The 14,778-nt window shown below is 42.1% G+C and overlaps 1 protein-coding gene and 1 pseudogene across 1 annotated transcript in view; one reads left to right on the top strand and one right to left on the bottom strand.

Moving 5' to 3' along the window:
- The window catches only part of ST6GALNAC3 (ST6 N-acetylgalactosaminide alpha-2,6-sialyltransferase 3), a 196,089-nt gene that overhangs the window by 135,024 nt on the left and 46,287 nt on the right, over positions 1-14,778 (bottom strand). The gene's annotated exons all lie outside the window — the stretch shown is intronic.
- On the top strand, positions 6,912-10,730 carry LOC138389082 (Y-box-binding protein 1 pseudogene; annotated as a pseudogene).

Raw genomic sequence — 14,778 nt, 5'->3', positions numbered from 1 at the left:
TTTTCATCCAGGAGCAGAGAAAGAACTGAATATATTTTAAAGGGAGAGGTGACAAAATAATTTTATCATTGCATTCCACAAGTTGTTTGTGTTCAACACACTTCAGATGCACACAAATATATACAATATGCATATGTATGTGTACACATTATATAACAGTATGCTAAAAATGGAAGTGTCTACAAAGGACACAAAATGAAACAGATGGAAATTTCCAAAGTTGACCCACCATATGCAGATTTTTTAAAAAAAAGTCTCTGGGTCCTAGAACTTTCAGAATCCAAGCAGGTGCAGACTGTGGTGAGCAGGAGAGCTGAGTGAGAAAGCTCAGCAGAGAGCTCTTGCCTTGCCAGCAGTCCTCACCACCCTACTTCCACCCCGAGTCTGGGGAGGAGCCTGCAGAGGATCACTGAAAGTTCTGTGGGCTGTGTTTCCTGGCCAGGAGAAGGAGAGGACTAGGCCTAACTGAGCTCTGACTATCCAGCCTGCCTTCCCGAAATCTGTCAGGGAAGGTTTCCCATGGAGCAGACACAGGTCATGGAGAGGGGATAGCAAGTGTGGGATTTTCTTCCTAAAAGTCTGCCCGGGAGACACACACCAAGGCTGGATGTGTATCCTCCAGCTCCTGGGAGCTTAGGGAAGAGCCACAGAGACCATCTAGAGGAGAAGAGATGGTTAGGATAAGGGCCCTCAGAAGAAGGGGCCCCTTGGAGGATCGTTCAAGAGGCCATGAAAACTTCCTCAGCCAGGCACAGTAACTCGAGCCATCTGCCAGCCTCACAGAACTAACAGCGAATAAGAAGTAGTGAGACTAAGTAAGGTATTATCCCCTTATCTTGTCCATCCCCTCGCACGTTGTCCAACCCTGTCTTAGGGGGCCCTGAAACTGCATCTATCCTGTCAGCATGGTCAGCATGGAGATGATTCTGTCCTCCATGCTGGCTTCCGCCTTGGCGAGGGGAAAAGGCTTAATGCTAACTCAAGTTCAGAATTCTGATTATTCTGTGTAACTAGAAATCACATTTACTGAATCGAGACTGTCGGTGACTTGGAGGCATTTTAGGATATCTGTTATCCATAAGTGAGCAGAAGCGTCATGGAGCCTATTGGAATTTGCATCCAGGAACAAAAAAACCAAGAACTTCTCCACCCAGAATATTTAACAGGAGGTGAAAGATAACAGTAAACAATAATATACCCCACTCGTTGGCACACAGTAGGTACTCAATATTTATTGAATCAATGAGTAACATGCTAGTTTCATATACACACACACACACATCTGCAACTCTGGAAACTACAAATATGCCAATAGTAATATTTCCTAATAAGTTCATTATTATAATAACTATTAACAGTGTTAGTACTCAATTATCTGCAATCTTGATAAGCAAGGTTTGCAGTGGAAAGCATTCATCCATGCACGCATTCATTCACTAATTTAGGTAATAAATGCTGACTAAACAACTATGTTATTTCAGGCACCATGCTGGGCACTGGAGATGTAATAATGATGCAGCTTCTGTCTTCACAGTTCTTACTGCCTGAAGAAAAAGGCAGACAAGCAAACCAGCAATTGTTTTTAGAAAGGCTGCAATTTTGACTGGGATAAAGGAAAGGAAGGAAGAAGAAAGTGGTCACAAAAAGTTTACAAATAGGGTTTGCCCTGGACCAAGCTGAGTTCTGGACAGCCAGTGGCTAGCATGAAGGAGAGCATGGGCTTGGAAGACAGCAGCCCCAGCAAAGAATGAGAGAGGGCAGAGGCTGTCAAATAGGCATTTGTTCTTCACAAATTTGTGCAGAACTGACTCTAGGAGGGGAATCTCGGTTGCATGACAGAATCAGGGACAACTGACAGATGCTAGAATGGGTTAGATTGGATGACTAGCGGGAGTCAAAAAGCCAGAATTCCCTGTAAATTATCTTACATTATCTTGCACTGATCCATGCAGTCTTTCATTCAACAAATGTTTATTATGTGTTGGCTGTCGGCCAGCCTGTATAACTGGAGGGTGGATCTGAGCTCTGGGAAGCCCACTCTAAGCACACCTTAGATGTTACATCTTAGTTACATCTTCTTCCCAAGGCTTCTTGGTCTACTCTTCCCTTAGAGAAGGCAGTAGCATAGTTGAGCAATCAAGAACAGAGACTTTAGAATCAGCCCTCTCTGGGGTTTGCTTTGGGTGACCCCGGTCAAGTTATTCAACTGCTCTGAACCTCGGTTTCCTCGTGGGTAAAAAAGCCATAATAAAAGCACCTCATTGGAGGCTTGTTGGGTGGATTAAATTAAACAATGCATGTGAAGGACTTGGCACAGTGCCTTCCACATAGGGAGCCCTGGAATAAAGTGTAGTTATTTATCACTATCATTCTCTTCTCTTCTTTTCTGTCCTGCTTCCCAGTAAATTGCACACTTTGTTGTATTTACCCCAAATGCTGTGGCGTTAAAAATATTCCTACTTGGTGAAGCCACTTAATATTGATATACAGAATATCTCTTCTTTTTTCTTTCTCTTAATCAGTGTTATTGTTAACAACTCAGAAGCAACACAGGGATTATGACTCTGAAAGGATTGAAATCTCAGGGGCTCATAACCTTTAAGAAAATGAAAGCTCTCTTGGGCTGAAATTCTGAATGCTGGCTCTTACTGTAAAGGTGAGTTTTTTGTGTACATGTGTGAAGGAAATTTGATAAAATTCTCTTTGACAAATTTCTGAGTCACTGGAGCATGAAGAAAGGTGTGTCTCATCCCTTGAAAGAAATTCAGGGTGCCTTTTTTAGTGCATGAATATCTCAATAAGCAGCTTGATTTTGAAATGTCAAACTTGCCACAGAACTTGGTTCTTGGGTAGGACAAATGCCTCTGATTTGTTTGAAGAAATTTGATTTGGAAATAGCCAAGTGATTAGTTGTCTAGACTATGGCTTTGAAGTCAGAGTATGGATTTCTATTATAAGCCCTTGTGGAGCCCCAGACATTTGCATGTAAAATATTTCTAGAACTTTTGCATATGCTTAGATATTAAAATAAGCATGCCTAATGCATTTATAAGATCCCATCTGTCACATACACAGTGTACTTTGAAATGCTACCCAATGAGGAAATATCATCTTGTTGTTTAACCTTAATCAGATAGGAGAAAGAACACATAGTGCTGATGAACTATGATTGTTAAAGTCCTAAATGCACAGTTGTATTTAATTCTGTACATTGCACATTTGGGATACTGTTAAATAATAGCTCTTATGAGATCTCCATATGAAAGAAATTCGCAAATGTGGAGCTGAACCAAAGAGAGTCAAGAATCATTCAAGCATAAAAATAGAAGACTAAAAAGGACCTTGAGAGGTTGGAACATACAACCCCTACTTAAAGTTACAGACTTGTGGGATGTTAGGGTTGGGGGAGTCCCAAGGGAGATCGCCTACTCCGAACCATTCATTTTATAAATCAGGAAACTGTACTCCAAGTTAGAGTTTATTGACAACTTATTTGTACTTTTCCTTCAAATTTTCAGTAAAAAAAAAAAAAAAAAAAAAAAGGTTCTACAACTTCCCCAGCAACAGATTCTAGTGCTTAATCATCAGGAAATTGCAAATACCTTAATGCCCTCCACTTAGGCTTATTTTCTTGATGTGTGTGGATTTAAAATAACAGCACACCACACATCTTCATAAGGGACTAATACTGAAACATGACACCATGACAAAACGTTAGAAATGGGAAATAATTAATCCAGAGATCAGAAAGCTCATAGAGGACCTAACCAGAGTTTTTCAGTAGATTTCACAGTTAATATATAATGATGCAGGGTCAGAAGGGTTTGGAGTGTATGGTCTGAGCCTGAATTCCAGCTGTGTCCCTTACAAACCATAGAACTGAACAAATTACTAATCGTTTCTAAGTCCCTATTGAATAATACCAATAGATAATAGTGGAATGGTGTTAAAAAAAAAAAAAAAAAAAGGACTCAGAAGAAAGCCTAGCCCATTTAAACATTCAATGTGTAGTGTTTTGATTGTGGTTGATATTATTGTTAAATACAAAATTTTCAGGGTAATAAAAAGAACAGTGACTACTTATTATTACCTCTATCATTTCTAACTAATATATTATTTTAAACTATATGCATACATTAATATTTACTGCTATAAAGGGAGTTTGGAGGACTAGTACTTGGGGCATGAGTGAGGAGCATTCTACACTGATTACTGAAGGATTTTTATTTTCTTTGTTTCTTAGAGTTCATTAAATATGATAGCAGCTAGAGGTACTATATATCCTCTCCAAGGGATTAGACTAGGTGACATTTCCTTATCTTTCAAATCTATGATTTCCTGACTTTTATCTATCCAACATCATCTTCAAATCCCATCTAATTTTCTTAGTTTCCCATGGCATTAACTCATGTTTACAGTTAAAGGAAACTTAAGATCAGATAAGGAAAGCAGCTTGTACAAGGTTTATGTCCAACTTCGAGATCCAGTTATAAGAAATAGCTGTTATTTTAATCTTTTTTTCAGAAATGCAGGAGATAAGTCTTGCTTGTTATCACTGGAGATTCTAATCTGCGTAAAATGAGTTTCACATGATTATTGATACTGGTAACCCTTATGCAAATCTATTTCAGTTCAGTAGTTGAATGTTAATTTGCACTACAATAAAAGCAAATCCTCTAAATTCTTATCCTCATCATTTGATACAAATCATTGTCACAACGTGACCAGTCAAGAAAAAAATCTTTCTCTATTATTTCCATTTGTTAGTTTCACACATTTAATTATAAAAGTGGGAGCTGTCCTGTTGCCTTTATCAACCAACAGCTACAGACAACTTTGCTACTTTCAGGTCAGTATATTATATTAAAAAATGTAAATTTTTTACATGTGAATTGAGCAGTATAAGACTAAATTTGTATAATAAGGACTTGCTATTGTTTGAATGTGTCTCCCAAAGTTCATGTGTAAGAAACTTAATCCCCAACACAACAGTGTTGAGAGGCTGGATCTTTACCAAGTGATTAGGTCATGAGGGCTCTGTCTTCATGAATGGATTAATGCCATTGTTGAGAGAGTGGGTTAGTTATCACAGGAGTGGGTTCCTGATAAAAGAATGAGTTTGGCCCCCTTTCCTCCCCTCTTCGTGTGTGTTCTCTCCCACCCATGTGAAGCCTTTCGCCATGTTATGACACAGCAAGAAGGCCCTCACCACATGCCAGCACCATGCTCTTGGACTTCCCAGGCAAATACATTTTGTTCCTTATAAATTACCGAGTCTATGGTATTTTGCTATAACAGCACAAAACAGACTAAAACAGGAGTTGACATGTACGTACTCAGGGGAATCCTTACAAGGCAAAAGGGTAACCAAGGTCTTGTTTAGTTGTATTAGGCTATGTGAAGTTTGGGGAAAAGGGAAGACTTTTTACTTTGTCTGTTTCTATATTCCAATGACCCCCACAAAAGTTACTTCCTTGAGTAATCTCTTCTAGTCATATGAAGATATGCGCAGTTCAAAACAGCCTCTCCTTGTATGGAGTGGACAGTATTTTAGTTCTGCCATGTCCCCAGAATACCATGTTAAGTGTGCTGACACTGTTCTGGGGAGGGTATTATGAATTCCTAAGGAGATGGAACACACAGGCCTGCACATATTCGTGAGACCTGGGGGAAGATGAACATGAGCGACTGCAGTGAGAAGCAAGGCCTATTTGCAGAAACGACTCTCAGCTCCTTCCTCACCACTCCACACTTGCAAAGAAGACTGTGCCAGGGATTAGTCTGGTTCAAACCCATTCTCCCTGGTCTCAGGACCATAAGTTTCACAATGCTGAGCAAAAGTGATCAAGGACAGAGCCCATGGGAGAGTTTGACCTTCAGAGACATCTCTTCAGAACAAGACATGGAGTAAAATAATCAGAGACCTTCTCTCTCAAGTTCACTGCTTTGTCTCCAGAATGTAGAACAGTGTCTGGCATGTGACAGATACTTACTAACACTGTGTTGAGTGCATGAGTAGCTTGAATCAGGGAGAGGAGGCTGGAGGGTGCTCTCTCCCTTGGTGTGACTCTCCCTGAGAATGCTTGGAGTGAAGAGCTCCAAGAAGGCTGGGGGAGGCAGATCCTGCTAACTCTGTCCTAGGCACAGGGACAAGTGTGCTTGGGCTCTCATTGTCTTGAGCTGCTTCTCTTCCTTGGCAACGCACTCTTCCTGAGCCAACCTTCCCTCACTGCTGGATTGGTGAGATGCCAAAGGCCAGGCTTCAGTGGAGGCTCAGGTGAAAAGAGCAAAGGAAGCTACTTGACCTAATTTGCTCCAGGCCTTACATTCTACTAAGACCAATCCAAGCAAAAGGCATTCTCCTGGTTCAGCCTGCTCACAGAGGGCCTCATTAGGGCCTGGGCCAGGACCTCAGCCTGAACTTGTGTTCTCAGGCTGAGGTCAAAGGAAAAGGAAACAGTCAAAGACAGGACTGGAAGATTCAGGTTGTGAGTCGTGGTTAAACATCCGTCTTTTTAAACACAAAATATAGTTAGTATTCGCCAAAAACATGCTGGGTTAAAACATAAGAATGTGTGCTATTCTCCATATAGCCCAAGATAAATATTTTGGAGTACTGTATATCTTTTCAAATTATTTCTTCTTTTTCTCTGTCTTTGTAGTTCATGGAAAATGGAGGGACAAGCAGGAAAACAGAGTCAAGAGAGGGAGAAAGACTCTACAGGTATCTCCAGGGAAATATTCACGGACATGAGTCAGAGAGAGGAGAGAAAAAATGAAGGCAATTCTGGATCATGACTTCCAGGAGAATATGTCACCCCTGGATTCACAGAGAGACGAAAGCCACAGCCCGGCAGGGGCTGAGACACTAGCTGCTGGTGAGGAAAGCCCTTCCGAAGGCTGGGAGGAAAATGTGTGTAAAACCCCTGCTCGAGAAGACACCAGTAGAGCTGAGGGTGGCCGATGGTCTGCGGCTGACCAGCTGCTCATTTTCATATAAAGCGCAGCGCAATTTTCAGTTTAGGGTTTTAATGGCAGCTTATGCCAGACGCCATAACGCCCTGTATCCAAACTGCTCCTCTGAGGAAGAGAAAGAAATTTGTGCAAAGCACAAGGATATGGTTCAGAACTAATGTGCTGAATGGTCCCCAGTCCTCAAAGTCACACCTAACCTCATTGTGTTTCAATGAAAATGGTTCTGTACCATTAAGGAAAATGATCAATGGTTTCATTTCAACCCAGTGTGTGTCTGAATCAGAATAAGAACCACTTAAATGTTATTTACTTAATGCATTTGCTCATTCTCTTTTTAAAAATACTTGTTGGCATAAACACCCTAGTAATAAACAAGACAAATTTACACTAGAGCAGGGGTCAGCAATCTGCAGCATGTGGGTCAAATGCAGCCAGTAGCCTGTTTTTGCCTGAGCTAAGAATAGTTTTTACATACGTTAAAGGGTTGTAAAAAATAACAAAGAAGTATGCATGGCCTGTAAGGCTAAAATATTTACTATCTGGTCTTTCCCAGAAAAAGTTTGCTGACTCCTGCATTAGAACACTGCTTATTTTCTTATATCTAAAATTATAAACAAAAAATAAGGATTATCTAGTATGTCAGTTTTGGTTTGTCTGAAGGTTTATAAAAATTCTGTGAAACGATATAATTTGTCCCCCAGGAGGGAAATCTTAATGGCACTTGTAAATTGTAAAATTACCTGTTGTTACATAATATTATATTAAACATTTGTTACATTTGAATCCTTGACTAAAATGCAGTTAGTCCGCACTTCCTTATATTGTAAACATTCCTGAAAAATAGTCTCAATGAGACACCAAATAAGTGAAAGTCCCAAATTACTAATTCCAATGACTATAGTCACCCCTTAGTAACTTGTGCCCTTACTAGACAAGGTGCTTTTCATGCATATTTTACTTTCTTCTTCAACACAGCCCCATGAAGTAGACAGTATTCTCCCCATTTTACAGCTGAAGTGACTGAGGCTCAGAGGAGTTGATATCATGTCCAAGGTCTCACAGTTAGTAAATGATGGGAAAAGGATTTGAACGCATTTCTAGCTGGCCACAGAGCACGAGCCACTACACTGTACTCTAGAGCCTCTGAGACAGTATATTTTTTCCTTCTTGCAAATACTGCACCCCTTGGCAAGTGGAAGTCGTTAACCTTGCCTGCCAGGTGAAACCTCACCACCTCAGCATTCTCAGCTTCCTCCCTGAGCACATACAGAACAAAAGAACTGTTTTTTGCAGGTTCTAAGAATCCATAAAAGGAAAGTATCTCTTATGCTTTCATTGTGATTTAAAAAGCTGAGGTTAGAGTTTCTTATTTTCGTTTGGTGCTATTTAAGGGGAGAACCTTTGAATGATGATAATTTTAGTTAAGTGTATATGTTGCTTTCCTTATTTTTACATAAGCAGTGAAGCTTCCAAGAGGTGCAACTAAAATAAAGTGCAATCCCACAGGATGTCAAGTTGGCTTTTTCCGCCCAAGTTCTCTCCCTGTCCTTTCTTTCTCCCTTCCGCCTTCACTTGACATCTCCACCTTTGCTACTAAATGCAGGAGTTAGAAAAGCCCCTTCAGGCTGGAATAACAAGGAAAGACAGTTGGTTGCATCTTTTTGTTTGAAACAAAAACAGTTAATAGCTGTTCTACCAGTTCCAGCCCATACCCCATCCTCTGTGTCTGGCCTGTATCTCCAGCTGCTCGTGGAGCATTTTTACATGAAAGTTATGGTGTCACATCAAGAAATAACAACTGCCAACTGGACTTATCTTCCTCCAAAATCCAGGTCTTTATTTAGACCATATTGCGGTCCACAACCGTATTTTCCTAGAGATAGAGTTTCACAGTCATCTTTACTTCTCTTTCTCGTTTGCCCCAGATCTAATCACCAGGTCATACTGAATGTTGCTGCCCACTGTTCTCCCAGGTTGTCTGCTACCTCTCTTTCTGGACTTTCTGGCGCATCGCCTGACATCTGGGTTATGCCAGTGGTCTTGTCATTTGTCTCCCTGCCTTAAAATTCTTTCCCTTCACACCCTACTGCAGCATAATAAAGCTCTCGAAACTCTTCAGCTTAAAGCAAGTCACCACTAATTTGTTCACAGTTCTGCACGGTGGTTAGGCTCAGTGGCAATGGCTTGTCTCTATGCCACATGTGTTGGCTGGGAGAACTTACTTGCAGCTGCAGGAATCAAGCTTACTAGCATGGCTAGTGTCTCTGCTGGGGTGGCTGAACTCTCCGGGGCTGCCTTGGCCTACCTATTGGCTTTCATCCTCCAGGGGCCTGTCTTTCCAGCAGGCCAGGGAAATTGCACTTTTTTACCTGGTTGTTCGGGATTCCAGGAGGACAAAAACGGAAACTGCAATGTCTCTTAAGGTCCAGGCGCAGAACTCATACTGTGCCACTTCTGCCTTATTCTGGTTAAAGCAATTCACAAGGCTGGCTCCGATTCAATGGGAGGAAATGTAGCCTCTACCTCTGGATAGGAATAGCGACAACGTTGCAGAAGGCCATGCAGAATGGGAGAGATACTTGTAGGACCGTCACAAGATACAGTCCGTATCACACCATGTATGTTTCCACATTGATGGATTCCAGTTTACTCAAAAATAGAATGATCAAGTTCGATCGGTAGCGGGAGCGGAGAGCGGACCCCAGCGGGCCCCACCGCCGCCGGCCTAGTTACCATCACACATCGGGAGGAGCCGCAGCGGCCGCAGCCGGCCCCAGTCACCACCACCGCAACCGTGGGCAGCGTGAGCAGCGAGGCCGAGACCCAGCAGCCGCCCCCGCCCTCGCCCTCGGCGCTGCGGACACCAAGCCCGGCACCACGGGCAGCGGCGCAGGGAGCGGTGGCCCGGGCGGCCTCCCATCGGCGGCGCCTGCCGGCGGGCACAAGAAGATCATCGCAACGGAGTTTTCGGGGACAGTAAAATGGTTCAATGTAAGAAACGGATATGGTTTCATCAACAGGAATGACACCAAAGAAGATGTATTCCCACACCAGACTTCCATAAAGAAGAACAACCCCAGGAAGCACCTTCGCAGTGTAGGAGATGGAGAAGCTGTGGAGTTTGATGTTGTTGAAGGAGAAAAGGGTGCGGAGGCAGCAAATGTTACAGGCCCTGGTGGAATTCCAGTTCAAGGCAGTAAATAGGCAGCAGACCGTAACCATTATAGATGCTCTCCACGTCGCAGGGGTCCTCCACGCAGTTACCAGCATAGTGAGAGTGGGGAAAGAATGAGGGACCCGAGGGCGCTCCTGCAGGCCAGGCCCAGCCACGCCGGCCCTACCGCAGGCGAAGGCTCCCACCTTACTACATGAGGAGACCCTGTGGGCGGCGACCACAGTATCCCAACCCTCCTGTGCAGGGAGAAGCGATGGAGGGGGCTGACAACCAGGGTGCAGGAGAACAAGGTAGACCACCAGTAAGACAGAATATGTATCGGGGTTATAGACCACGATTCCGCAGGGGCCCTCCTCGCCAAAGACAGCCCAGAGAGGACGGCAATGAAGAGGATAAAGAGAATCAAGGAGATGAGACCCAAGGTCAGCAGCCGCCTCAACGTCGGGACCGCCGCAACTTCAATGACCGACGCAGAGGGCCAGAAAACCCTAAACCACAGGACGGCAAAGAGACAAAAGCAGCCGATCCACCAGCTGAGAATCCGTCCGCTCTGGAGGCTGAGCGGGGTGGGGCTGAGTAAATGCCGGCTTACCGTCTCCACCGTAGTCAGGTTTAGTCATCCAACAAGAAGAAATGAATATGAAATTCCAGCAATAAGAAATGAACAAGATTGGAGCTGAAAACCTTAAGTGCTTGCTTTTTGCCCGTTGACCAGATAACTAGAACTATCTGCATCATCTATGCAGCATGGGGTTTTATTATTTTTACCTAAAGATGTCTTTTTTGGTAATAACAAACATGTTTTTTAAAAAAGCCTGGTTTTTCTCAATGCGCCTTTAAAGGTTTTTAAATTGTTTCATATCTGGTCAAGTTGAGATTTTTAAAGAACTTCATTTTTAATTTGTAATAAAAGTTTACAACTTGATTTTTTCAAAAAAGTTAACAAACTGCAAGCACCTGTTAATAAAGGTCTTAAATAATTTTTAAAAAATAGAATGATCAGCCCAATAAAAGGTGAATTTCTCAACTATAAGTGTTTTCAAGGGTGGATTGGGTAGAATGGGGGGAGGATCTAATTCAACTCTAAAAGTCTAGCATCCCAACGGCTTTATAAATTTATAGGAAAGACAATGATAATTCAATAAATCAAGAAAGGTATGGAGATAATCAATCATTTATTTGTGGTAAAAAAAAAAAAAAAAACCCACACATTTTCAATTCTAACTTTACACTGCAGACCACAAAAATTTTCATACGGTTCATCTTAGACTTGCCATCATCAGAAATGTTCCACCTGTGGAAGCAAGCACTACTGCCTTGTTTTGTGAGCACCACTTCTTATCATATCGGAATACGCACTCCTTTTGTTAGACTACACATTCTTGCCAGTGTCATCCTGTCTCCAGGAGTTACTGCTGTGTAGCTTCTTCATTTATGAGTCCTACCCTATGCATAGCTCTTGCAACCTCTTCTCTCCCACCAGACGAGCCTGTTCCTACATCACAAAGACAATAAGCTATTTATGCTGAATGCTTTCAACTATCTGCTGTTCACCCACAAAGGCAGGCATCCTTAGCTTTTTCCCGCTTTATTACCTCCACCCTAACCCTAGCCCTAGAAGATAAGAAGCTTCTCCTATGCAAGGTTCACCCTTCCATCCATCCACCTCTTCTCTGAGTTCCATTCTTGCTCACCTTTCAGTAATATTACTCCATCAAAAAAACCCTCTCCTTCCTTCATCTTTAATCTGGCACTCTCTGAGAATCACTTCTTTTCCTCCAGCATATAAAACATTCATCTTTCACCTATCTGAGGGGTAAGTTTTCTAATCCCTGCTCTGTATCTGACTGTGGCCTCATTTTCTCTTCAATTTTTATAGATAAGCTTCAAAAGTAGTTTCATCTTGCTGTCTTTGTTTGTGTATCAAAAACAATAGCGGCCGGGCGCAGTGGCTCACGCCTGTAATCCTAGCACTCTGCGAGGTTCGAGACCAGCCTGAGCAAGAGTGAGACCCCGTCTCTACTAAAAATAGAAAGAAATTATATGGACAACTAAAAAAAAATATATAGAAAAATTAGCTGGGCATGGTGGTGCATGCCTGTAGTCCCAGCTAATCGGGAGGCTGAGGCAGGAGGATTGCTTGAGCCCAGGAGTTTGAGGTTACTGTGAACTAGGCTGACACCATGGCACTCTAGCCCGGGCAACAGAGTGAGACTCTGTCTCAAAAACAAACAAACAAAAAAACAATAGCTAACATTTACTGAGGACTTGTAATAAAACTGGCCCTGTTCTAAGCATTTTTCCTGGTTGAACTCATTTACTCTTCATAACAACCTTAAGATCTACTTTTGTTCCCATCTTACAGAAGAGGAGATTGGGCAGAGAAAGAGATGTAGTGGCTTGTGTATAGTCAACAGCTAGTGAGCGGCAGAGTTTGGGTTTTAACTTGGGCGGTCCAACTCCACAGCCCATGACTCACTCACCACACCAGTGACTCAGCAGTGCATGCTATTCATGCTGTGCATCCTGGCTTCCGCCTTCACCACCTCCCTAAACTGCTCTCACACAGGTCACTAAGGCCATTCTAGTTGCCAGTGTAAATTGACACCTAGTGGCACTCATTTAACTTGGCTGAAAAGTTATTTCTGAAGAAGTCCAGGTGTGATGGTTCACGACTGCAGCCCCAGCACTTTGGGAAGCTGAGGAGGGAGGACTGCTTGAGCCCAGTAGCCTTAAGGCTGCAGTGAGCTATGATTATGTCACTGTACTCCAGCCTGGGTGACAGAGCGAGACAAAGTCTCTAAAAAAACCCAAAAAACAAAAAGGTTATTCATGAAGAGGAACAACAGAGAAGGAAAACTGAAAAGAAAAGAAAGAGGCTTCCAGTCTCTTTTCCAGGGTAGGAGGACAGCTGTCCTTGCCCAGCATGGCTGAGACCAATAAAACTAATCTTTTCTCCCACCCGTCTATGCTTTGTGTATTTTAGGCAAACTTTCTACGTGAAAACATCTAAAATGCTAGTCAATTCAAATCACCAACTCACAAATGAAGGCAAGTTGCTCAATTGTACTTGCCAGTGATCCTAAAAATCAAATGCTTACTCCATTAAATGCCAAGTTTTCTAGAGCTATTGAATACTTTAACTCACTAACACCTGCACAGACCATGTGCCTGCAAAGCCCTTTGGCTATCAGGAGCACTTTATAAAACCCAGTCTTTTAACGATAGGTCAATAGAGTTGACATATACAATTGTGGAAAAAAGTCCCCATTGTTTAAAAAAAAAAAGAATTTCATCCTGCTCAAATTAGAAAGCAGAACTTAGACATCCTCATAAAAGCTGTTTGGAAAAGTACAGTGCCAACAAAAGTTTCCAGAATGATGCCAAAAGACTGAAGAATGTAAAACAAAGGGAAATAGTTAGTTCATTCTTAGATATTTGAATATTTTAAATTTCTATCATATTTAGAGGGTTGGTAAATGTTTATTAAATGCCCACCACATGCATGTCACTACACTATGTGCAGAGAGAGATTGGAGAGAAAACTGGCCCTTCCTCTCTTAGGTTTTAAGTGCTAGTGCTCAATAAATGTGCAAATTTGATGAGGCATACACCAATTGCCCATTATGAGTAGATAAGTCACTGCTTTTAAGGAACCCACCGTCAATGAGTTTATAGCTTACTGGGAAAAAAAGACAAGAACACCATGAACAATGATACAAAGGAGAAACAAATATTTTAAGCACTTAGAACAGCAATAAGCACATAGTAAACATTTGACAAATATTTGTTAAACAAATAGTAAGTGCTATAAGATAGGTTCATGTTAAGTGCTGCAGAAATTAGCTTATCAAAAACAGTAGGTGTTTCATGAAGACAGTATCTGCACCGTATCTGAACAAGATTCCAATGACCAGTGATTAGCACAGAGGAAGACATTCCAGGGCAAAGCCCTAGGAGCAGGAAAACCCAAGGATATGTGGCTAGTTGCTTTTGCCATGATTGGGAGGTAAATTGGAAGGGAGGTTAACCAAGGAGTTAGTATTTTAATCAATGTGTAAAAAAGAAACAGCAACATTATTGAGGAATGGTAGAACCTGATTAGAACTTTGACTTAAAAAGATGAATTTCCAATGAGATATTAACATAGATCAGATGAGATTCTGAGAGGGAAAGAGATCATCAAGTCAAGTTTGCCTTTGTACCAACAATCTGCAAAGGGTTTGGCCATCAGAAAGTACAGTGGACATCTATCATTTGCTTACAACATTCAACTTTGCTTCTGGTAAAAGTACCTCAGTGCAAGGATCCCTGACCCGTGCTCAGCTCAGTTTGTGTGGAGTTGATCCTAGCTCCAGGACAGAACTGTGACACAGGTACTCTCTTGGGCAGAGTGTTGGGATCTTGGGATGGATGGGTGAGGGTGACCCAGTCTGGTTAATGGGATTGGGCCTTGAGCTTTTATCCAATCTCATGGGGAAGAGAAGCTCTTGACATTTTTTTTCCCTATTGGATTTAGGGAACCCTGAGGGAAAAACCTGTTTGAAAATAGAGACAACATAGGCTAAAGTGTATTTCATGTTTGTGACATAACTTCTTAAGTTCTTATAACTTACAGCTGAAAAGGA

This window comes from Eulemur rufifrons, chromosome 8, assembly GCF_041146395.1.
Source record: "Eulemur rufifrons isolate Redbay chromosome 8, OSU_ERuf_1, whole genome shotgun sequence".
Lineage (NCBI taxonomy): Eukaryota > Metazoa > Chordata > Mammalia > Primates > Lemuridae > Eulemur > Eulemur rufifrons.
This window is presented reverse-complemented; position numbering and strand designations above follow the sequence as displayed.